The sequence below is a fragment of the Chrysochloris asiatica genome, unplaced genomic scaffold (assembly GCF_000296735.1).
Source record: "Chrysochloris asiatica unplaced genomic scaffold, ChrAsi1.0 scaffold00060, whole genome shotgun sequence".
NCBI lineage: Eukaryota > Metazoa > Chordata > Mammalia > Afrosoricida > Chrysochloridae > Chrysochloris > Chrysochloris asiatica.
Genome location: NW_006408578.1, coordinates 13596528 through 13620758, shown reverse-complemented (window position 1 = coordinate 13620758; position 24231 = coordinate 13596528). Strand labels below are relative to the sequence as shown.

At 42.9% G+C, this 24231-nt stretch overlaps 1 protein-coding gene across 3 annotated transcripts in view; it reads left to right on the top strand.

The window, feature by feature from the left end:
- The window catches only part of RREB1 (ras responsive element binding protein 1), a 75385-nt gene that overhangs the window by 6931 nt on the left and 44223 nt on the right, over positions 1 to 24231 (top strand). The window lies entirely within an intron of this gene.

The window sequence follows — 24231 nt, the reverse complement described above, 5'->3', positions numbered from 1 at the left end:
TTCCATAGTCCTTTATAGTCACTGTCATGCTGTGTTTTCAAAAATTGACTGACCTTTTGTTACATATTTGTTTAAAATTAAACTATATAACTTGTTAATTTCATAATGTTTACTTAATGCAGTTAAATTTTATATTATATGAAAACATATAAATTATATGAAAAAAAATTCTATACATGGCAAATGCTGGCTATGTTCTCAGTATATAGAAAATACATGAATACGAAAATGAAAAATGATCTAATTTAGTCCACCTGAAACCATCATTTTAAACTATAAACTCTGTGGTACACTGGTATAGAATGAGTTTAGCCCACAGTTCCTCCCACATGGCAAATCCTCAGTAAATGTTACTTTCTATTATTATCATTTGAAATTTTAATAGTACCCAATTTGTTGATATGCTTGAGCACCTTTCTTGTGTAGTATATTCCTTATAGCATCCTACTTTTGATAGGTCCAACTCCTGAATTGGAAAAGTTCTACTTCGGACCATGTCTGTGATTGAATGTTGTTGTTAGGTGACACTGAGTCGGCCCCTCCCGTAGCAACCTTATGCACAGCAGAATGAACCAGAAGGACTGCCTGGTCCTGTGTCACCCCCACAATCATTGTTAAGCCTGAGCCCATAGCTGCTGCCATTGTGCCAACCATCTCTCTGGGGGGCCTTCCTCGTTTTTGCTGGCCTCCACAATTCAGTGGGATTTAGTATATTCACAAAGTATGCAGCCATCACTATAATCAGTTTTAGAATATTTTTGTTTCCCCAAAAAAGAAACCCTGTACCCATAAGCAGTAATGCCTCGTTTCCTCCCAGCCTCTCTTCCCTCAGCTCCTGTCAACCACTGATCTGTCCTCTCTGTATAGATTGCCCTGTTCTAAACAGTCCATATAACTGAAACCACACAATAGGTGGTCTGTTGTGGACTGACTTCTTCCACCTAGCATGTTTTCATGATTCATCTGTGTCATAGCATGAATCAATAACTTCATTCCATGTTATTGTTAACTGTGTATAATACTCCATTGTATAACAATAAACCAAAACCAAATCCACTGCTGTCCATTCAGTTTTGATTCTTGTGATCCCATTGTTGTTAAGTGCCATCAAGTCATAGTGGCTCATGGTGACCCTGTATAGGATTTCCGAGGAGCAGCCAGTCAATTTGAGCTCCATATCAGTACTGCATAGTGACCCTACTAGACAGAGTCAAACTACCCCAGAGAGTTCCTAGACTGTGATCTTTACAGAGCGGCTTGTCAGGTCTTCCTCTCACAAAGACTCTGAATGGGCTCAGTAGCTGCCTTGCGCTTAACTGCTGTGCCAGCAGGGTGCCTTTGTTCGTTGCTGATGTATAGAAATTATGATTGCAATCTTGCTGAGCTTAATTATTCATCCTAAAAGTTTTTTCAGTGGATTCCTTAGGATTTTCTCTAAACAAAGTCATGTGACCTGCAGATAGTAATAAATTGACTTGCTTTCCAATCTGGTTGCTTTCTGTTTCATTTTTTTACCTGAGTGCCCTGACCGTTAATGCAGTGCTGAATAGAAGGGGTGGGAACAACTGCCCTTGTCTGGTTCCAGATTTTAGGGAGAAATCCTCCAGTTTTCCATCGTTAGTTACTTTAGCTGTAGGTTTGTCATCGATGCTCTTGAACAGTTTGAGGAAGTTCCTTCCAGTTCCTAGTTGGTTGGGAGTGTTTGTATTATGAGACGTGTTAGATCTCTTCAGATGCTCTCTTCTGCATATATTGAGATGATTGTGTGGTTGTTGCCCTTGTTGTTGTTAGGTGCCATCAAGTCGGTACCGACTCATAGCGACCTTATGCATAGCAGAATGAAACACTGCCTGATCCTGGGCCAACCTCACTACTGTTGCCACGCTTGAGCCCATTGATGCTGCCACTTGGCCAATCCATCTCGCTGGGAGTCTTCCTCTTTTTTCTGACCCTCCACCCTCCACCCTTAGTTCATTAATATTGTGTATTGCATTTCGCATACTAAGCCAGCTTTGCATTACCATTTGGTCATGGTGTACCTTCACATTTTTTTATATGTTCATGAATTTGGTTTGCTTATATTTTGTTAAGGATTTTTACATCTATAAGAGATACTGGGCCTTGTAGTCTTACTATTTTTTGTCTTGTTTTGGCATCAGGACACTTTTATTGCACATATAATGTTCATCGTGCGCTTGGGAAACTAGCACACAAGGGGATTGTGTGGTTTGCAAAAAAATTGAAAAGTGCATAGTATGCATGTTATTTTCATAAAATATTGGTGAAGCCTCTAAAATGAGTTGAGACGTGTTTTCCTATGTTTTGTAATGTTTGTATTTACTTTCACTACTTCTTTTCAGCATTTTTCAAATGTTTGGTAGAATTCGCCAGTAAAGGCATCTGGGTTTGCTTTTATTTGTGGGAAGTTTAAATCTTAGTAATGAATCTCTCCACTTATTTTTTTTATAGATCTATTTATATTTTCTATTACTTCCTGAGTGAATTTCAGTGTTTTGTCGGATTGTTTTTTGTTTTTCTTTCTAGGAATTGTCCACTTCAAATAGGTTTCAAAAAATAACATAATGTGTGTGCTGTTTTCGCAGAATTTTGCTGATGCCTCTATGAAAGTACAGACCTTGATGCTATCGTAAGATAGGTTTCTCATTTACAAATACTGTGTATTAGAATTGTTTTAAAATTAATGCTTGTAAGGTCTTAAGGCTGTATGTATGTGCTCATTTTTTCATTTTTCATTAATTTTACTTTGAGGCAGCTTGGTTCAAAAAAGCAGACTAAGAGTTGGAGGCTGAGTACTAGTCTTAAATTCAGCAGAACTTTGGGGAAATCTCAACTTCTGCAATAGTTCATTGAGAACCTGGGCTCAAACTGATGGTCCATGGGTCAACCCTTGTGAAGGCTATCTGAAGGTGTGCTGTCTGTGGAACTGTCCAGATGGAATGTTTCTGAGTTTGTATTGTTAGAGCAAAAAGAGCCTTCACTATCAAGAGAAGCCACTTATGAGCTGTGTGACTCTAGGCAAGTGATTTGACTTCTTTGTGTCCTAAAGGATGGTATAATAATGTTCACACTTGCCTCTAGGTAATCTGAGGGGATTTCAGAAAATTCATGGAAAAGTGAAGTTGAAAGATAATTGCAGTTTTTCCACAAACTTTTTGAAGCCTCTTCATATTATGAAAATTAATGAACTAGTGCTTACAAGCACTTAGGATGTTATTGGTAATGGTGGCTCCGTGTGCAGTGAGATCGGACCATTGTGCTCCACAGGATTTCACTGGCTGATTTTCAGACATAGATTTTCAGGCCTTTCTACCTAGTCTTAGTCTGGAGCTACACTGAAACTTGCTCAGCATCACAGCAACATAAAAGTCTCCATGGTGGTGAAGCTGTATGTGGTGCGTTGGCAAGAATTGAACCTCGGTCTCCCACATGACAGACAAGAATTCTTTCATTGAACCATCAGTGCCTTAGGATAAACTTAACCAAAAATAAAAAACCTTGCTAAATAGTGGACATAAGTAAGTAGTCATTAATAATATTATTATACGTTCCACAGAGGGAAAAGCCATACTGAATAAACATTCCTATAATGCCAGAAAGTAAGTGGAGAGGTTTTTGTTTTGCTTTCACTATACTAAATTTATAGTTTAAATACTAGAAACTTATTTGGAATACTAGAGATTGCTACACTGTATTTATCTTACATTTATTTTGTCTTTTCTATTAAAAAAAAAATTGGAAAGAAGAGGTTAAAAGATTTGGTTTTTGGTAGTCAGTCACAGTAAAGTCATTATCATCTTAAAGTGTTGGCAAACTTTGTTTTGTTTTTTTTTGCTTTTTTTTATTAAAGATTTTTATTGTGGATTGAGTGAAAGTTTGCAGGGCATGTCATCATTCATCAGTTTTACATTCAACAAATCATATACCTTGTTTCATTACTTTGATTATAATCCCCTCCATGCACCATCAGTTAACAGTATTTCTCTTTATCCACTTTAGCTTTTTAAAAAACAAACAAAAAAACCCACTCAGGCATATATAATAATTTTACATCTCCAAAGGGAAACTTTGGTTTTTGAAACCAAAAAAAAAAAAACTAATAATGTAAAAGCACTTAGAAAAATGTGTCAGAGAGCGCAAAGTTAGACTTGGCCCAGTGGATTGGTTCCAGAACCTGAGTGTGTGATCTTTGCAAATACCTACCTGTGTTACATTAACCTGGGGCCAAAGCTGCCCTGGTACTTTCGTGCAGGAATTAAAGGGAACCAGCAGAACCTAGGTCTTGATTGGCTGCATCCTAGCTTGATTTTCAAAACACAGAGGACTTGAGTCAGCTAAGAGAGTTTGCTGCTGGAAACCAAAGTCCTTTTTTCCAGCTTCCCTTCCTCCACCACCGCTGCTACGTGGGCAGTGCCTGGAGCCAGTGCAGAGCCCAGGGGCTCCCTAGGGTGTGGCTGGCTCAGAGCCTGCAGGCTCTCCCCACTCCCCGCCCCCTAGTACCGGTGGACACCCAGGATGTCTGTGCAGCCCCTCACCTGACAGACTTCTGATCCCTGACTTGTATGGCTTCCCCCACTATGGCGTGGCTCGCTGTGGATTACATTTCTTTACCCATGTCTGTTAGAACTTTATTTCCAAAGGTGGATCTGAAAGCTGGTGTCGTTGGGAACAGCCACTCTTCCCTCTGCATTCTCCTCACATTTCCTGTCACAAAGGTCACCTGTACTTGTGTATGTGTTTGCACACGAGTGCATACCTTCATAGTGAAAAGCTTAGCCTCCTGGGATCTGCTATAGAGCAGAGAGCTGCAGGTGACAGGCAGGGTCCCCCACCACCACCACCACCACACACACACACACACTTGTGACTTCCTGCTGCTCCTACAACATCTTAAGGGCCTCCTCGTCCATCTCCCAACACAGATCCCTAGGACCACATGCTTTTCAGGTTATTCTTAGCTGCCATTGAGGTGCTCTTTAGAACTTCCCACTTTATTGAGCAACTCATTCTATTCCCTTTGGCCACTAGTCAGTTTGTGAGTATATAGGTTAGCTCCTTGGAAACCCTATACAGGGTTTCTGTGAGTCAGAACCAACTCAACGGCACTTAACAACAGCTTAGCTCTCCTTAGTTGGCCTTTGTACAGTTTTGTCTTAGTTTTTGGAAGGACCCTTGTCTGTGATCAAGTTAGTGAAGTCAAAGAAGTAAGTAAAGGGGGTGGTACACATGAGTGAAATAAACTTCACAGAATGAGGCAGCATATTGGATTACATTGTATGCAGTCCTGTGGACAGTTGGCTTTGTAGCACTGATAAAGCACATCACTTACTGTACTTCAGTAAAAAAATGAATATAAGTACTTTTTTTTTTTTTAATAAAGGAATTGTGTTTGATAAGTGGGAGACAAGAGTGATGCTAACTACCGCTTATTCTGAGAAAGGTTGGAGAGAGCGTTTCAATTTATTGCCACGTCTGGCCCCATGCTGATAGTTGCCACTTCCCTGTCTGCGGATTCACGTGTTTTTGAGGTTTGGAAATCCTTTATCCCAAACCTTTCTAACCACAGCTTAGTTCCTGAGCAGAATAATAGGCTGCCATCAAGTGCAAAACAGATGTACCATGGAAACATCACACGGCTCCAGGTCTAGTTTCCCAGAACTCTTTATCAGTTGCTCCCAGGTTGAAATTTTGGATTGAATGGTGCTTGTCTTCCAAAACAAACTTGGGAAACTGAGCCAGAGCACACCCTCTGGAAGAACACGATATAGGAAAATACAGGACATTGAGCTTTGTGATTCAAAACACTTTTTTTAGGAAGTGCTGGAATGAAGAAGCAATCATTGAAAGACAGTAAACCTGTCTGAAATGAGTGTTTTTCTCTTGGAGATCCATAATTGTCTTGGAAAAAGAGGAAGTTAATTTCCATTTGTTTCTTGTTTTACAATAGAAGTTTTCATCCGTGAAAGAGTTGAGTTGTGGCGTATGTGTTGTGTTTAAGGACCTGATGGCAGTAGCAAGTTTGTATGATTATGTTCTCCATTTATCATCTCATAGAGGCCACTAGCAAGGTGAAGATGAAGAAGGGAAACCTCTGGGGCATCATCTAGTGGTGTTCTGGCCAGCTTGTTCCAACTGCAGTGGGCATGGTCTTCTCGGTTGCTAAGTATAGAAGACACAGGCCCTGAGGATGCCACTGGATAACAGTCTTCAGGAGCAAAGGCTTATGTGTTCCTATTATGCTTGGAGAAAATACTAGCTGCCCAGAAATGTGACCTAGTCCATGACCAGTGTGGCCGTGGAGGCTCTGGATTTAGCACACGTACTCTCAGATGCTCAGGCTGAGCCAGCCTTGGCATGCACAGTGTACTTGGGTATCTCTGCAACAGGTGGCCAGCGGTCCACGGCAGAGCTGGAGGGAGGGTAGTGTCTTAGAGAAGGAAGGGGACAATCACTTCTCTAGTTCCCATGCCATCAAGAGGCATGTGGAGCCCTAAATGGTCACCTTGCACCCTTTGAAGTACTCTGTTATTTGCTGTTTCTCAAGGTTGGAGGCGACCACTCAGGTGCAGGGGGAGATGAAATGAATCTCTTTATCACCAGGTGTCAGCTCCCCTGACATGTCCTCTGAGGAAAGATATCAGGCCCCGTTTACATGGGAAGAAATCATTGGTTTCATAAAAGTTTGTGTGTTACGGTCACCCTACCCAGGTAACCTACCCAGGAAACAAATATGAACAATTTGTTTCCCTGGAAATATTTTTATCAAAGAGGAAGAAAATACTTATACATAACATTTCAGTTATGTAGTATTAAACAAAGGTGGCACTATAGGATAAGCATAGAACTGCTAGTCTCAGGGTCTGCAGTTCAAACCCACCAGCTCCTCTGTGGGAGAAAGGTATTAACTGTGTTTCCCCCTAAGGAGCTCTGGTAGCATAATGGTTTCCAGTCGGGTTGCAAACCTCAAGGTCAGCAGTTTAAAACTACCAGCCATTCCATGAGAGAAAGATGAGGCTTTCTGCTCCCATAAAGATTTGCAGCCTCGGAAGCCCTATATAGGGTCTCTAGGAGTCAAAACCAACTCCATGGTACACCACCACCACCACATTTCCCCCTTTGTTTCATTTTGATGAGAAGACAATTCAGAAGAAAATGCACATAAGGGTTGCTAAGAGATCTCAACCCAGGAAACACCATGTTGTTGGTTGCCATTGTGTAGACATCTACTCATGGTGAGCCTGCGCGCAACAGAACGAGATGCTGCCTGATCCTGCGCCCTCTTCATGACGGCCGTGTGCTTGAGTTCACTGTCACCACTGTGTACATGAACACCCTCCAGCCTTAGGAGCTCAGCATTCAGCACTAGATCAGACAGTGTGCTGTTCTCCATAGGATTTAATTGGCTACTTTTTGGAAGCAGATCACCAGACCTTTCTTCCTGATCTGTCTTAGTCTGGAAGCTCCGCTGAAACCAGTCCACCATGGATGATCCTGTTGGTATTGGAAATACTGATTGCCTAGCTTCCAACATCCAGCAACAGCCACATGTAAGCCAGTACGGTCCGACAAACTGGCAGATGGGTGGTGATCCTTCCACATAGGAGTCCATAAGCGTTCTGTGACTATGTGTAGAGCTTTCTACAGGAATGGTTGAAGGATTTGTTTAAATGAGACTTTGATGGTATATACATAGTCAGTATAGCTGGAGGGACTGTGTTGGACATAACCCATGGCTGTTGAGTTGATTCTGACTCCTGGCCACCCCGTTTGTTAAAGAGTAGAACTGCGCTCTGGGGTTCATGTGGCTGTTATCTTAATGGAAGCAAACTGCCAGGCATTTCTTCCGTGGTAGTCTTTAGTTGTGTAAACCATTTACACCCCCCAGAGAGCTGTGCTGGATGGAATACTCTTACATATGTTGGGATTCAGTGAATGTTTGTTAGTTTCATGATGATAGTTCTTGTGTATGAAAGCAATTTTTAGTGTGTTTATTTCTTTTTAATGCATTTGGCTATATCTGTATCTTTAATAGAAACTCTACTTCTGGTATTGTTTAGAACAGTTCTTTAACAGGTTTTTAAACCGATCAACAATTATTTAACTGTAATCCCCTTGTACCTAATCATTGCTCTTAATATTAATTCACTCACTTGAGGATTCACATCATTAACAAGCTCATGATTTTCTCCACGAGAGTAGCCTTTTAGAAATTTCTTAATCATAACAAAATGTCAGAGTTACATGTTTTCCTCATTTAGCATTATTAAGCTTTTGCCAAGTAAGTTTACTCTTTATATTTACACTTTTTTATTCCATATATCTCACTGGCTGACGTTGAAACCTATCTGTTTTTATTTTAACTTTTATCCACTACCATCAAGTCAATTCCGACGCACAGGTACCCTGTAGTACAGAGTGGAACTGCTCCTTAGGGTTTCTGAGACTGTAAATCTTTACTGGACCAGACAGTCTCATTTTCCTCCCTTGGAGCGGCTGGTGGGCTGGAACTGCCGACCTTGAGGATAGCGGCCTGATGCTTAACCCACTGTGCCACCTGGGCTCCTTTTCTACTGGGCTAAATCCTGACATTTCTCAGCTGCCCTTAGATCAGGATTCTTTCTCGTGGAAGATATTCTGCAACCCTTGTATTCCAGGCCAATTTGCCTTACTCAAAAAGGCCTAACCCCAGATTTTGTTGTAGCTCAGAGGTAAAGGATACTCTGCCAGGAACCACTTCCGTGCCCACTAGTTGGTCAGGAATGTTGTTTTTTGTCGTTAAGTGTGCCATTGAGTCAGTTCTGACTCATAGTGATTCTGTATAGGGTTTCCAAGGAGTGACTGATGGGTTTGAACTGTTAACCTTGTGGTTAGCAGCCCAGTGCTTATCTTACAGTGCCACACCAGGATCAGGAATCTGGCCCCTTTAGTAGCAGCTTAAATAAAGGCAGCATCTTCTGAGATGCGTCAGAGGCCGTAGAGTAGCTGTATCTTCCTTTCTGGCGGGAGCTGACCAAAGATGATTCAGAAGACAGTGAAGAGAGAGCCCAGCTTTTAATCTTGTCATATGTTCTGGTAGCATAAGCATTGGGCAGCTAACCGCAAGGTGGGTGATTCACTTCCACCTAGCCACTCCTTGGGAAAAAGATGAGGCTTGTCTGTCTGGTCCCTTAAAGATTTACAGCCTCAGAAACCGTAGGGAATAGTCCGACTCTGTCCTGTACGGTTACTATGAGTCTGAATTTGATTTGATGGCAGTAGGTTTGGTTTTGGTTGTTTTTTTGGTTGTTTTTTCATCTTTAACAGGGCTTACTTTTATCCACAAAGGTTATAATGAGAATTTGTTATATGCCATCGAGTTGGGTCTGATTCAAAGTGACCCTCTATTGGGTTTCCGAGAGCAACTGATGGGTTTGAACTGCTAACCTTTCAGCTACCAGTCCAGTCCTTAGCTCTAGCGTCAACCAGGCCTCGATGAGAATTTAGTGCTGTAAATATACCCAAGCCTCTGATTCACATTAAGTCACATTCAAGTTTTAGTTCCCTTCCTTGCCCTTCTCCCTTTGATACTTTGATAACATCGGCTTCATTCTAAGAGCCAAGCATGCCAATTGTGTTCTGTAGAGTAGCTGTGTGCCTGTGCCAACCTCCTAAACTTCCTTTTCTAAATTGTTACTTTTAAAAAATGTTTTATTGTGGTAAAAATGTATATAACAAAACATTTTCCAATTCACCATTTTCTTCCTCTGCAGCTCGGTAACATTAAGTGGGGTCATGCAATGATTTCACACAGCGTGAAGAATTGAAGGTTCATCTCTTTGGTAGATGTGTGAAGACCATCTTTCCTTTATGGTTGAATACTATTCCATTATGTGTAGGTACCACACTTGGTTGATCCATTCATTTGTTGATGGACTTTTAGGTTGTTTCCAGCTTGTGGCTATTGTGAGTCGCGCTTTCAAGGCCTCATTTTTATTTGACCACCTTCTCTATTCTGCATTGCTGTTTCTGTGGATAATTTTATTTTGTGTGTGGACTGGCATTTAAACCATCATATGAGATTGAACTGTAGTCCTTTTCAGAATTACGTAGTTTACATTTCAGAAGCCTGAAAGTAGTAGAAAGCTACCATGGGTCTCTGAGAACAAGGATAAGAATGATTTGTTGCTATCTGATATTTGAAATAAGGTAAAAAGTGTAAGAAACCATCAAAGTGCAGAGTCCCTAGATTTTAGGTAATTGACAGTCTTTGCGCTCTGTTTCATGTTTGCTAGACTTGACATTCTCTCAGGTATCAGGGGTCTTCAGGAAGCTCTTGGAAATAGGAAATTAAAAGATAATAGAATTTTCACACACAAAAATTTTAAACCCTCTCTGGTAGCATAGTGGTTACAAATCGGGCTGCTAATCTCATGGTCAGCAGTTCGAAACTACCAGCTGTTCCACGGAAACCCTGTACGGGGTCACTTTGAGTTGGAACTGACTCCACGGCATATAACAACATTTTCCTTTTACTTTGTGCTTTTTCTTCTTTCCTAATTCTCTTAATTTTTATTTTACTTTTAACTTTTTTTTATTGTGAGTTAAGTGAAGGTTTACAGACAAGAACATACAAAACAAAAACTATATATTAATTTAAATGTCCAAAGCACACATTCTGCAAGCCACCTCCTACCTGAAGCACAAGACTTAACTCAGTCCACGGGTCTACAGCCCACTGCTACTGTGTCTCTCCTTTGCTACCACCTCTGCCACCGACTCTGCTTTTCTAGGTAGGGATCTCACAGTCTACCCATGCTTTCCCTTCTTAATGGTACTGGGATCATCTGTTTCTGAAATGAAAGATTAACTACTCCCTCCTTTTAGTTACACATCATCTACAACTAGAGTTGTGACAATCACAATGAATCATGCTAACAGTTACAATTAAAGCATAAAATTCTATCACCATCATCCCTCATCCCCTTTCACCAGATCCATCTGGAAAAGAGGAAAATTAGTCAGTAGGTATTTACCTTTCCCTCTTGTTTTGAAACTAAGCACACTCATGAAAGCTTGTAGCCAGCCACTTCATGCCTTTATTGCCCCACCATTTTTAATAGCCAGTATCTAAATTGCCCACCCCCTAGTGGAAGAAGTGCAGCCAGAGTGCTCCTTGGAAGCTAGGATGGCCAAACTTCATCTCTCATACTTTGTACATATTGTCAGGATGGACTACTAGTTGCTGGAGAAGGATATCATGTTTGGTAAGGTGGAGGGTCAGAGAAAAAGAGGAAGACTCCAGCGAGATGGAGTGACAAAGTGGGCTCAAGCGTGGCAACCATGATGAGGTTGGTCCAGGACCAGACAGTGCTTTGTTCTGTTGTGCATAGGGTCACTATGAGTTGGTACCAACTCGATGACACCTAACAAGAACAGCAACATCAACATCAACCCAGTACAGTGGTGCTGTGGGTTAATGCGCCAGACTGCAAGGCCGTTTGAACTGTAAAGTCGGCACCGTTCAAGCTCACCGGCTACTCGGTATCCCTAAACAGGGTCGCTATGGGTCGGAACCACCTTGATGGCACTTAACAACAACAACAACATCATCAACCCCATACGTTGAGAAAACATGCTTATTCCTTCATATGAAGAATCCTTCCCTTGTGGTTGAGGTTTTGAACTCTGTATCATCCATAAGCAAAAGTCTAGCTCATCAATTTGCGCTTGCTCACAATACTAACAGCAAGGTCTTCATCTGGTCAAGTTCTGGTCAACTAGCCATCCAAGCTAGGTCAAATGGGTACTGGCTGCAGGTTTGTGAGTTCATGTACACCTCCCCACACTTCAGACCAGCTGGCCACTTCACTCTCAGCCCTAGCGCCCAGGGGCTAGGTCAGCACCCATGGGCTCAGGAGTTCACACATCTCCCTAAACTTCAGACCAGCCAGCCCTTCCTCTTCTCTCCCTCATCTCAAGGTCAACAGGCACCAGTAGAACATGCCCAAACTCAGCCCGTGCCTCCATTGCTGCATTTCCCCCACTTTCACTCAACAAGTAGACGCAGGTGGTCACCATGAGTATGCTAGACTGCTCGCGGGCTTCCTTTGAATTTCAGTCTTAGGAGGGGGATTTCCCTGATGGGCTGACTTTTCTTGCCCTGATGTCTCAAAAGCAAACAGCTTGCTTAAAACTCAAATAGCCAAACAGTCTGCTTTTTTTTTCTGCAGGTCTTTCTTTCAGTGAGAATCTCGTTCTCCCAGCAGTTCTGGATTGGACTGCATGTCTTTTGAAATGAGAATGTCCCAACTCAGAAGCTTCTTTAACAGTGTATTTTATTCTTTTCAGAGAATGTTTGGAAAAGGTACATGTGACGGGAGGTGCTTTTTTGTGTGTCCTGAATGTGTCTCTTACGGACCAGTGCAAGTTTGGTGGTGCCTAAGAGGGAGTTCACTTCTAGAACTATCCAAACCTTTCTTGTTCTCTCACTTTTTCTCAAGTTTATGTGCTGGCTCTTAACTAAGTACTTTTCTTATCATTTAGCCTACGGGATGCTAATGTTGATAACTGAGGTGTTTTGGGAAGTGGTGTTTGCTAGTTTGCTTTGGGAGAATAGCCAGTTGTAGAAGAAAATCTCTTTCTTTAATGCGTTGCAATGTTTTTGACACCTCTTGTTGAAATATGTCAGAAACTCAGTTGCACCAGCTAAAACCGGAGAATGGCATCAAAATCTGGAGCATTCATGCTTGCCCACACTTGAACAGCCAGGCAATTGTGAGTGCTAGAAATTAGGTCACGGAAGGTAGTAAGGTATGTGTCTGCTGGGGGTAGGATATGGCGTAGAGTGCGGGCTCCACTCCAAGCACAGCTCTCTCCTACTGTTCCAGTATCTAACGACATCCTGAGGGTTTCGAGCAGATCCTGAATGTGTGTCCGGTTCAGTTTTATAATGTGAGAACAACAAAGTGAGGAGGAGGAGCAAGAACCCAATTTCCAGTGTTAGGTCACACACTCAAACTGTTTGCAGGATATGGGCTACAGCTCCCCCATTGCACATGGCTGGCTTTATAACATGCATTTTTCCACCTTTGTTTAAATATCCAACCTGTCCAACCTGTTTGAGCTGAGCAAGCTGGTGCTAGCAAACATTGAAACGTACCCACTCACTGTCAACTTTTTCCTGATTTGTTAAGGAAGGTGATTAGCAGCAAAATCTGCTTCCCCCCCTTCCTTCCCCATTAAAGAGTGAACAAGAAGCCTATGGATTTATGGCATTGTCCTTTTCTGATATGTATTCTCTGGTCCTCCCCTCCTACACACACACACACACACACACACACACACACTTTTTTCAAAGTGCCAGGATCCTTAATGGAGAGTCCTTAAAGCCAGAGGTGCGGCTGCAGAGTGGGTTCATTGGTGTGTCCACCCTTCATTCTTATTCTTCACACTTCACCACTCAAGAGGAGCCTCACTGTTGTTCCAATTGTACAGTCAGGAAAACCAAGGTCTGAGCTAGATGGGATTCGGCCTAGATCTAAAGCAAATTGCCAGTTGTCATCCACCCATCTTGCTGGCTCCTTTTGATCCCGCAGTTCCTGTTGACAGAGCTGAGTTCTGCTCTTCCCTTTTCATCAGGTGACCGCTCCCATCTCTGGAAGGGTCAGCTCAGTGGTGGAAGGCAAGCTTGTAGGAGACCTGGGTTTGATTCCCAGTGTACCCTGTGAGCAGCTATCCCCCATCTGTCAGTGGAGGCTTGCACCCAATCATGGGTGGCTCATGGCCAGGCAGCATTTCATTCTGTGTGCATAGGGTCGCCAAGTGTCAGAGCTAACATCCTCTCTGGGAAGCAGAGCTCATCCCATAGGCCTATGTAATCACAGGGAAACGGGCTGTTGCTGCTGAGTTGGTTTTGGTAGGTGAGATTTCTTTCTCTCAATTCAGTGAAGTCCTCATTCTGCTCTCTCTTTCCTTCTTGGTTAGTGCTCATTGCCTCATACGTCATAGGATACTGTGTCCCTGGAGTGGTGGAGACTTCTTTTCTCTGTGCTTCTGAGTGTTCCCTGACTGAGCCATTCCTTTTCCTCTTTGACATCTTGAAATGTCTGTCCACCCTACATCTGTCTTGTTTCTCTTTTGAGAAACAGAGACTTAGTGCTTATTATGAAGAGATTTCACCTCTTCCTCCTCTCCAAAAAGAAGAATGTGCATTCTGTAGTCTTTAAGAAACCTAAAGTTAACTCCCATCGAGACTGACATGAGAATTGGCTTCAGTGACTAGGTCGTTTCCTTTCTACCATGAAACTTTGGGGATTGGCGTGGCTGTAGTATTGCCACCATTGCCCAGGTTATTCCTTCCCTGGGAGGTCCTGGCTCTGGGCTGTGGTGCCCACTTTAGCAGTATTGGCTCCACTACCTAAGATAGTAGTTACACCGGGGTCACTCCTGGGTTAGGCCAGCTGTGAATGTGGGATTTGGAACCCAGGCTGAATGGGCAAGTTGAAGAAATGGAGGAAGTTTAACTTGGGGTTAGGAAACAGTCCATTGCAATGTGGTGACCTCCTTGAACTACTCGAATGCTTCCCTTTTGGGAAAACAGTAACTGTGTACGCATTTCTCTGGATTAAGGTAGAAAGGGGCAGGAAGGCAGATTACAGCTGAGCACAAGAGCTCTTTGGGTAAGAGACAGGACAACTCATTCAACCTCTAGGGTCATCTTTGTTGTTGTTGGTATTTGAACATTCTGTGATTTTATATGGAAATGTGTCCTATGAATCTTTGTGGCTATAATAAACAGGTATCAAAGGGCCAAATATATGGAGAGGATGGTGTAACAAATGAAAAATTATCTTAGTAAAACAAGGGCAGGTAAAAACTAAAGTACACAGAGATTTGAGGCACGCTGATTTGACGCTTTCAGTTAGGAATGGTGTGTAGAATGCAGATTTTGAAGTGGTTAATATTTATCAGCATGGACTGACTGCCTGTTTCCTTGCCCCACTGAGTTTGAAAGTCCAGAGAGAAGGAAGAAGCTTTAGAATTAGCAGCAAAGAGCCCTCTGTTTTGTAAATTTCTGTGTTGTGTTAGAACCGTGCCCTGTTGTAGCATTTTCACTGGCTGATAGTTTGGAAGCAGTTCACCAGGCCTCTCTTCCACCTCTGGGTGAACTGGAACGTCCAGTGTTTCAGTAAGCAGCCGAGCAAGTTGACCATTTGCACCACCCATGTACTCGATATTTTCTCAGTAGACAGTCACCTCTGTGCTCAAGTGATATGTTCGGGGAATGGGGGGATGCAGCAGCCTGAAGGGTTTCCTGTTCCTACCTGAGGGATGACCGGGAGGATGGGGGCATTGAGGGGGAAAAAAAATTCTCCAGCATCATAATCCCAGCTCAGTCTTACAGTGAGGAAGTGTTTGTACCTAGACTTTTAACCAGAATCCAGAAAGGTTCTACTTGGGACCAGGCTGGAAAATGACCCACCTTTCCCAAACACTGCAAAGGCTCCTAGAGATGAGGAGGTGAGGATGAAGAGCGGAACTAGTAGTTCAGCTGGAACTGTAACCCCCAGGCCTGGGCATAGATGGGAACTCTGTGAGTTGAGGGCAGTGAAGGCAGAGAGATGACCAAGAATGGTTGTTAATGAGTCATGTGAAGCTGAATCCCCAGTACACCCTACTTTGAGTAAGATTCCCTTCACCTTTATTAGACACTAACTGAGAGGTTGGCAGTTTAAATCCCCTCAGAGGCACTTAAAAGAGAGGCCTGGTGATACACTTACGAAAAACCAGCCATTGCAAACTCTGTGGAGCTCAGTTATGTCCTGACTCACGGGGTTGCCGTTGGTCAGAATCCACTGGTGACCGCTTTGATAACTTTCAGTGAGATGTGGGTGTATCCTGACACAACAGCCAGCAAGGAGGACAGCTCTTCTCTACTTCTTGAGTGTGTCTCCCTGACACTGTGAGAAAGAGGAGTTTGTGGGGGGAAACTGTGCTTCCAAGTAAGCTATGGTCTTCAGAAACCCCTCCGTCAGCTTTTCTCCTTAAGCAACATTCCTGGGATTAAAAAGTAAAGTGTTAGGACTAAAATGCCCAGATGCTCTTTGCCCTGGCCTCCGTTTGTCCTAGTTGTCCTATTGTCCTGTCAGGGGAGATAGTGTCTTGCTAACCCAGGGTGAGGTGTTTCCCCAGTAGCACCCCCAGAGCCTTGGGAGCAGACTGGCGGAAGCATTCCCACAGAGCCCTGCACTCAGCAGGAAACGCCTTTCTGAGGTTTGCAGCCCCACAGTAGACTGCCTTCTAGACTTTTCTGAGAGTGCTGGTTCTTGGGTCAGCACAGCTGCTTACACCATCCACACCCCTCGCTACACACCCTGGCACAGCTGGCGTGACCTGCCACCTGGATAAGCATGACTGAGCTCGAACAACACCTGAATTACTAGAAGGTGCCTTTGAGCTCATAGGTGGGGCCAGCCTGGGAATGGCGCATTTGTTGGATGCCTTGCCAGCCTCCCCAGGTCCTCCTCTACCTTAGTCTTCCTCCTCACACCCCCTGTCTGCATACTGTGGTCTTGACTGAAATCATGAGAAGGTGCTCACCCACTCCCCACCCTTAAATTTCTCTCCTGAACATTTGTTATGACAACATAAACTGCTTCTTTCTGGATTCTTGCTTTCCTTTAGCCAAATATGTCGGTTGTCAAGCTCGCTGGTGTTTTCTTCTTTCCATTTTACTCCCTCTTTGGTTTTGACAAGCCTTTGTTAGAAAAGAAAAACGAACATCAGGGTAGAGATGGGGATGGGTTAGCAATCGGGTTGCAAAAACCTGTCTGGGCCTGTTGGCTGCATGCAGCCTGGCGGGCCCCAAGCATGGTGAGTGCCACCTGCGTCGAGCGTGCATCTTGTGTACCGAAAGAATGACCTTCTTCATGGCAGTGCCGGGCACTCTCGGAGTCAGGCCACAGCCCCTCAGCAAAGAACATGTGTGCAGAGTTAGCACTTGGAAGGGTCTGGCTCTCTCCTGGCCTTTAACCTTCAGACATCAAGTAGGTAGATAAGACCTAGAAGAATGTTCTCAGGCCAGAAGGAGAGCTGCTACTAATGACTCCTTGGTTTGGCTCTCATTTAAATGTCTGAAAACTTTCCAAAGGCTTTTGCCCCCAAATTAACTTTAAGAATGTGAACATTACCACCTTCTTTTTGTTATATAACTTACAAGGTATGGCTGGTATGCTGGGAGATCCTGGAAAGGTTTAATGGTTGGCATCTGGGATGATGTTGGCATCCTGGCTGGCCAGCTAACCAGACCCACATGAAGAATTTCACTATCTGCTTCAGGGTCAGACAAGCATGAGTCTCCCCCAGAAGACTGTGTGAACGGACTGCTGGAGTCTCTGAACCAACAGTTCTTTGGTGGAACTTGAGCTTATGCTGTTCAAACCAACTCCCAGGTGATGCTGATGAGGAGTAGTTTGAAAATGAATGTTCCAGGAGAGTTGCCTGGTGCCCCTGCGGCTTCGGTGTGGGGCTGCTAACTGCAAGGTTGGCAGTACAAACCCACCAGCTGTTCTTGGGAGAAAGCTGAGGGTTGTCTGCTCCTGGAAAGACGCACAGTCTCCGAAATGCTCAAGAGCGTCACTGAGTTGAAATGGACTTCATGGCAGTGGGATTAGTTTGGTTTGGTTTGGGAATAGTAGTATTAACCCACTTTACAGATGTGGAAACTGAAGCTGAGGTGGCCCAGGTAACAGCTCCCAGGTTATAGAACCAGCATGATGGTGATGTTGTTATTAGCTGCTGTCAAATCAGTCTCCCATCATTTGGTGCACCTCATACACAATGGAGAGAAACACCGCGCAGCCCTGTGTCCCATCAGGACAAATAGCTCAGACTGTTGTGATCTGTTGGGTTTTAACTGACTGGCTGATGTTCAGTAGATTGCTAAGAACACGTATAAACTAAGCTAAACCAAACCTACAGCCAGTGAGTTGATTCTGTCTCATACTGGCCGTTTATGGAAGCCGAAAGCCTCATCTTTCTCCTGTAGAGCTGCTGATGGGTTTGAACCACAAACCTTGTGGTTATCAGTCCGATGAGTCTCCTACAGCTCCACCAACATCTGAAAAGGCTCGTGGCTCCAAGACTGCCTGTGAAAACCATCCCAAACTGTGTTGCTGATCCATGGTGTCTTTCTCTCTACTACACACTCTTCCAAGTATGCTTTGTAATCTACCCTAATTCCCTGCTGGCTTCTCAGAGCAGGCCAGTGCTTGGATGGTTAAGAACTTTCCAAACCTAATGATTTTCATGCCTAAGAAATGTCAGCAAAAAATTCCACATTTGGAAGCAGAAACAAGGATGGTCAGGGAGCTTGGGAGGGATGCGTCTCAGGAATTGGTTTTTTTCTCCTTTGAATTCCTTACTGGCATTCAGCTTAGTTCAAGGTGAATGTGTTTTAGCTCTGGGACAGTCACTATTCTTAGGACAGCTCACCCTATGCAGAGTGGGTATTTTCAAATTGTATCAAGGATTATATTTCCAGGAAGAAGACTTGACATTGAAAGTCAGCTTTCACCATAAAATTCAGAGATAGTCAGTGCTAAAAAGTACTTAGATTTAGATTCTAATACTCTTCCTAATTGATTTTGTTGTTGTTTTGTTTTTTAATGTGTAATGTGTCAATTCCCCCCACCCCCAGTGTTATAAATGAGGGAAACTTCTTTAGTTACTCCTGAAAGAGTTCTCATAAAATTCCTCCCTTGGATCAAGATGTGACAGATTTTCTCCTGTTGAAGTGTCATGCCCCCAAAGGACAACTCAAGAGTGATTTGCAAAGGTAGAATCGTCGTTGACTTTGCATGAACTTCTATCTACTACGCGTGTAGTAGTAGTACTGTTTTGTGCAGAGTGAACGCAGACAAATTCTGTTAAGAGAAAGAATCGGCACTCGTTCTCAGCTTTCATTGGTGGGGTGTTTGTTTCATAAAGATCCTTCAGAATAGCCCTGTCAGGTTCCCTCACATTAAATCCTAATAGGGTACCCTGTTAACATACTTGGGCTGTTAACTGCAGGGTACGCTGCTTGAATCCACCAGCTGCTCTGCAGGAGAACAATGAGGCTTTCTGCTCCTGTAAAGATTTACAGCCTCGGAAACCCTATGCAGGGTCGTTACCAGTGGGAACCAACACAATGACATGCAGTAGTGGCAGTAGCAAGATGAATTGTAGGATGTCTGAGGACTTGAGGACATCCCTGAGTGTAACAGCGTTTCTGCATGTATGCAAATGAAGGAACATTGCTATAAAATCTTTGAAGTCTTTATTAAGAAAAATGTCGAAATGTGAAGCCATTGTTTCTCAGCATATCCTCCATCTAGGTCTCTATGCTTTCTGAAGCTGGTGTCTCCATCTCTCTAACCCTTCCCTGAAGATTTCTGAGCTCTTGAATTTATACCGTGTCAAAACAGCAGGTTTTGGCATCCTTGAGGGCTTCAGATCATGCTCCTTTGAAATGTTCTTTTTGAGTTTTGGGAATCAAAACAAGTCTGGAGGGCCAAGATGAGGACTGTGGGGTGAATGGTGTAAAGTTTCCCAATGAAATTCTCATAGGACAACCCTTGTTACTCTTGACGAATGAACAGATTGAACAGATGCACTATCGTAATGGGGAAAAAGTTGTCAGCGCAAGTCTCCTGGCCGTTTTCTCATCATGCAGCTTTCAGATTTCTTAAAGCTTCTACATAATAAGCCCTTGTGGTCATCTTTGCTTTTTGAGAAAATCTGTCAAGATGACCCCTTTAGTTTCCAAAAAAGTAGCCATCATAACCTTCTGAGCTTGCCTTTCAGCTATGAGTTTCACAAAGCAGATCCCCTGGGAATCTGCTACTTTGGTTGACCTTGTTCTCTGGATCATATTGGTAAATCTAAAATGCATCCCTGGTTAAGATTCGTTCCCTAACATTGTTTTCATTAGCTTCACATCTTACTGAGCTTGCTGAGGCCAAGATGTTCCCTTAAAATTGAAAATGCTGAATCATGTGAGATCCCAACTTTAGTAGCTGTCATTCGCACTGTTGGTAATTCTGTGGTCTTTGTCTACCAGTATCTGGATTTCAACCAAGTTTCTTCATTCATCATGGTTGATGGTCTTCTCTGTTTTAGCTTATCTTTGAGGTCTTCCTGACCTTCCTTAAGACACTTGATCCATCTAAAAAGCTGTTGTTTTATGTGGACTGACTTTCCCATAGACTTGTTGTGAAGCTTCAATGATTTGGGAAGATGTCCACTTGAGTTTCATTAAAAATTTGATACTGCCTTTTTTCTCAAAATTGTTTTTTTTTTTTCATGACACAAGAAAATTCTAGGTTTTGAATGGCACCCTAAAGAGACTACTTACGTGTGTTACTGAGAGAACGTGTCTGCAGCCATCCACTAATTGCAGAGATATGTCTATTGACATTTTGTTTAGAATAAACCTATGTGTATATGAAGTGAAACCCTAGTAGTGATACTTTTTGACTGATCTTATTACCTCATTTATTTAGTCACTTGGCACTTACTCTGTGTCACCAGGGGTTAATGTGGAGAACAAGAGTGAGAAGGTCCTTGCTAGGATGGAACTTAATTTAGATGAAGGTGAAGAGACCAGTAAGTACACTGACAAACATTGTAGTTAATGCTGTGCTCCTTGAAGTAAGTAAAACAGAGTAATGAACTTGAGAGCGTCTGCACTGGGGGGCCTGAAGTAAGTCCTCTAGGAAGGCTGAGCCTTGAATGGCTGGGAGCCAGCAGTCATGGGATAACCTGAAGCTATGCATCCCGGGGTACCGGTTCTAATGCAGACAAGAGTTGGATGTGTTTGAGAAACCTAGACAGAACTTGTTGCCATGGGATCTGCTCAGACAGTCAAGGCCATGTACAACAGAACAAAAGGTTTCTCTGCCCTTCACCATCTTCATAATCACGAGTATGTTGAAGTTCCACTGTTGTGACCACTCTGTTGTGGTTGGATTGCCCTCTACCCTCGGGCACTCATTTTTTGGAACTGTTGTTGATAGGGGCTGTCTAGTCAGTTCCAACTCATAGCAACCCTTATGTAGGGTTTCCAAGGAGCGGCTGGTACGTTTGAATCACCGCCCTTTCGGTGAGCAGTCCAGTGCTGATCCTGTACCATCACACCACACCAGGACTCCTCTTTGAGCACTGTATTGTACAATATTTTGTGGTGATTTCCTAGGTTTTCATTGACTGATTTTTGGCAGTAGAGTCTTCCTCATCTGTCGTAGTCTGGAAGCTTCATTGAAACCTGTCTTATCACAGGTGACCCTGCTGGTGTTTGAAATACTGGTAGCCTAGCTTCTAGCATCATTGCAACTCACAAGTCATCACAGTATGACAAACTGACAGGTGGATGGAGTTTACAAATATCCTTCATGAAATTTTAGACACACAGCACCAATCTGTATGTGGATGTGAGCAAACAGCTCAGGGATTTGGACTACCTACTGCCTCCATCAGTCATAAACGCAGCCCGAGTTTCCTCTTATGTGTTTATGTTGAATTACCCTCCCAGTTCCTACTGAGTTTATTTATTGTCAGCTGAAATTCTCATGGCTTCTTTTGTTCAGGTTGCCATTAAGCCAGGCTGCGCTTGAGCAAGTAACTTCTTTTCCCTTCCAGCACTGGCTTGGATGAGAAAGCCTACAATGAAATGCAATATTGGCACAGTACAGAAACCTGGTGCTCACCTATTGATGGTGGGAGTAGAAATTGTTAACAGTCTTTCTGGAAGGCAGCTGAACACATGATCCAAGTAACATTTTGCTCTTTTTTTGTGTGCATTGGGTAGTCATGAGTCGGAACCAACTAGACCATCACTAACAACTATGACATTTGTAAATTGGAGAATGCCCCAAGGCTAAGAGTGACCATATACTGAACACATTTGGAAGCACAATTTTGACAGAGCAGGAGCTGTTTAATTTTGCGAAGAAAGAACGGGGGAGAAAAACAGTAGTTATCCTTGAACTATTTGAAGAGCTGCCATGTAGAAGAGCAGTATCCTGTATTGTCCCTGAAGACAGACAGACATTTGAAGTCCATGGAAGTCTAACACATGGAACTTTTTACTTAATATAGGGAAGTCGATTTTAACAATTAAAGCTGATGAGAATGGAGAACAACTTGTAGGCAGAGTACTTAAGCAGAACTAAAGGACAGCCCCTTAGTATGCTGTGGGAGGGAAGTTCTGTGTCCAGTGGGAGGTTGGATTAGTTTCTCAAGTCACTTCCAGTTCTGAGGCACATTGTAATTTATTGATTCTGTGGTACATGAAAGTTAAATTAATTATCCCTTGTATAAAACCTGGGAGGAAAACAGAGCTGAGCCTTCTAAAGAAGAGAACTAGAATTAACACACATACACATATACCCTTTCTATTTTGACCACAGTCTGAGGTGAAGGAGCCATCACTGGCTCATCCTGGTGCCTGGCCCACTTCCTGTGTGTGTTTGGGGAGGAAATGTGGCCACTTCTGCTATTGGAGGCCAGGGAAGAAGAGAAGGGGTCAGTATGAGAAAGACTCAGACTTACAGATCACTGCCAGCTTTAAGAATGGCTGTCCTTTCTATGTCCTGGCTGTTAATTGTGGATTAAATTGAATGGATAAAATTTGAGTTCTTAAGTAAGCTTGCGTCTGTTGATTATCTGTCACGTGGCCGAGAAGCCATGAGCGAAGTGGTTTAGTTCTTCCCTGTGTTTTAGCAAACACCCAGAGGTTTAACCCTAGACGAGAGTGCTGCTTGGATGTAGAGCCTGGAACTCCAGCTGGGCTTAGTCAGAGCACTGGAGTGGGTTGACATGTTCGGCAACCCTGTACTCTCCAACAAAGCCCATTAGATTCCTTTGACCTCAGTTCTCTCTGACTCCCTAGCAGCAATGAAGTCCTGAGGCAAACCACGTTCTTAAGAATGAGAGACATAGGCTCTAGTCCTTGATGAGCAGAACTGGAGACCTGGAAAGTCCCAATTTGTGGGTTCCTCACTGGCATTTGTCTTCCTGTTGAAATTAGATTACAGTTTGTACCATCTGGTTGACCATAGGTTACAGTCACTCACATACCAGCAGAGAGGAAGTATTTAAGTTCAGGTGAAAGCTCTCAGAAACTGGCCACTCACTTGGCCTGTTTGGTGAAAGGGAAAGAGCATGGATTATGGAGTTCGCAAACCTAGATTCTTTCTAGGTCATGCTCCTCTTATCAGCTGTGCAGTCAGGGCAGGCCAGGCTCTATGGGCCTCAGTCGCCTGATCTGCAAAATGGAAATAATCATCTGTAACCAGTAGAGATAGACTCGCCAAGTATTGTTTCCTGTCCTTCCTCTTCCTCTGGTCTGGGAAAGTAGCTTCTCTCATAAGTCCCAAGAACTAAATGATAAAAACATCATTTTGTATTTTCATAAAAATTTGTATCATATGATTGGCAAGATTCACAAGGTACTAGTGAATTATTTACTAATTTTAGTTTCTTCAGTTCTAAAATTCTTATAGGTTCTTGTAGTCAGCCTTAAGTTCATCTGTACAAATCAATGATGTTTTGGAAATGGTGTTACTTTTTAAAATTAATTTTAAATAATTTATTGAAAGGGTGAGTTTCTTTTTTTTTTTAATGTGGCTGATAATTTTGATACTAATTTATAGCCCTTAATATTGCTATGGTGGTGCAAGTGTTTGCAATTGATGGCTAACTCGAATTTGGTGACTGGAACCCACCCAGGAATTCCGCAGAAGGCCTGGTAATTTTCTTTCTTAAAGATCACAGCCAAGAAAACCCTGTGGAGCAGTTCTGTTTTGTAGGTAACACATGGGGTTGCTGTGAGTTGGGGACCAACTTGATAGCAGCTAACAAGAAAATATTATCATACTTTGTTCAATGTAAAAGAAAAAAGAAAAAACAAACTTTAATAACATTTCTAAAATTGTGTCTTCTCTAATAAATTTCCAAAGAAACTCACCACCTTTTCTGTTTTTCCTCCAAAAGCTGATCTTAAGTGATGGTCTTCCTTAAATAAATAACAAATCACCTTGGACGGGAGTAAGCCTGTTTCTTTCCACTAACTTTCTTAAGTCTCCATGTGATCAAGAACTGAGCAATAAAGCATCCTTTTCTAATAATCTAGGCAAGGAATGGTTTGAGTGTAGACATATGGTTGTCTGTGATTACTTTGCATTTCTTCCCACT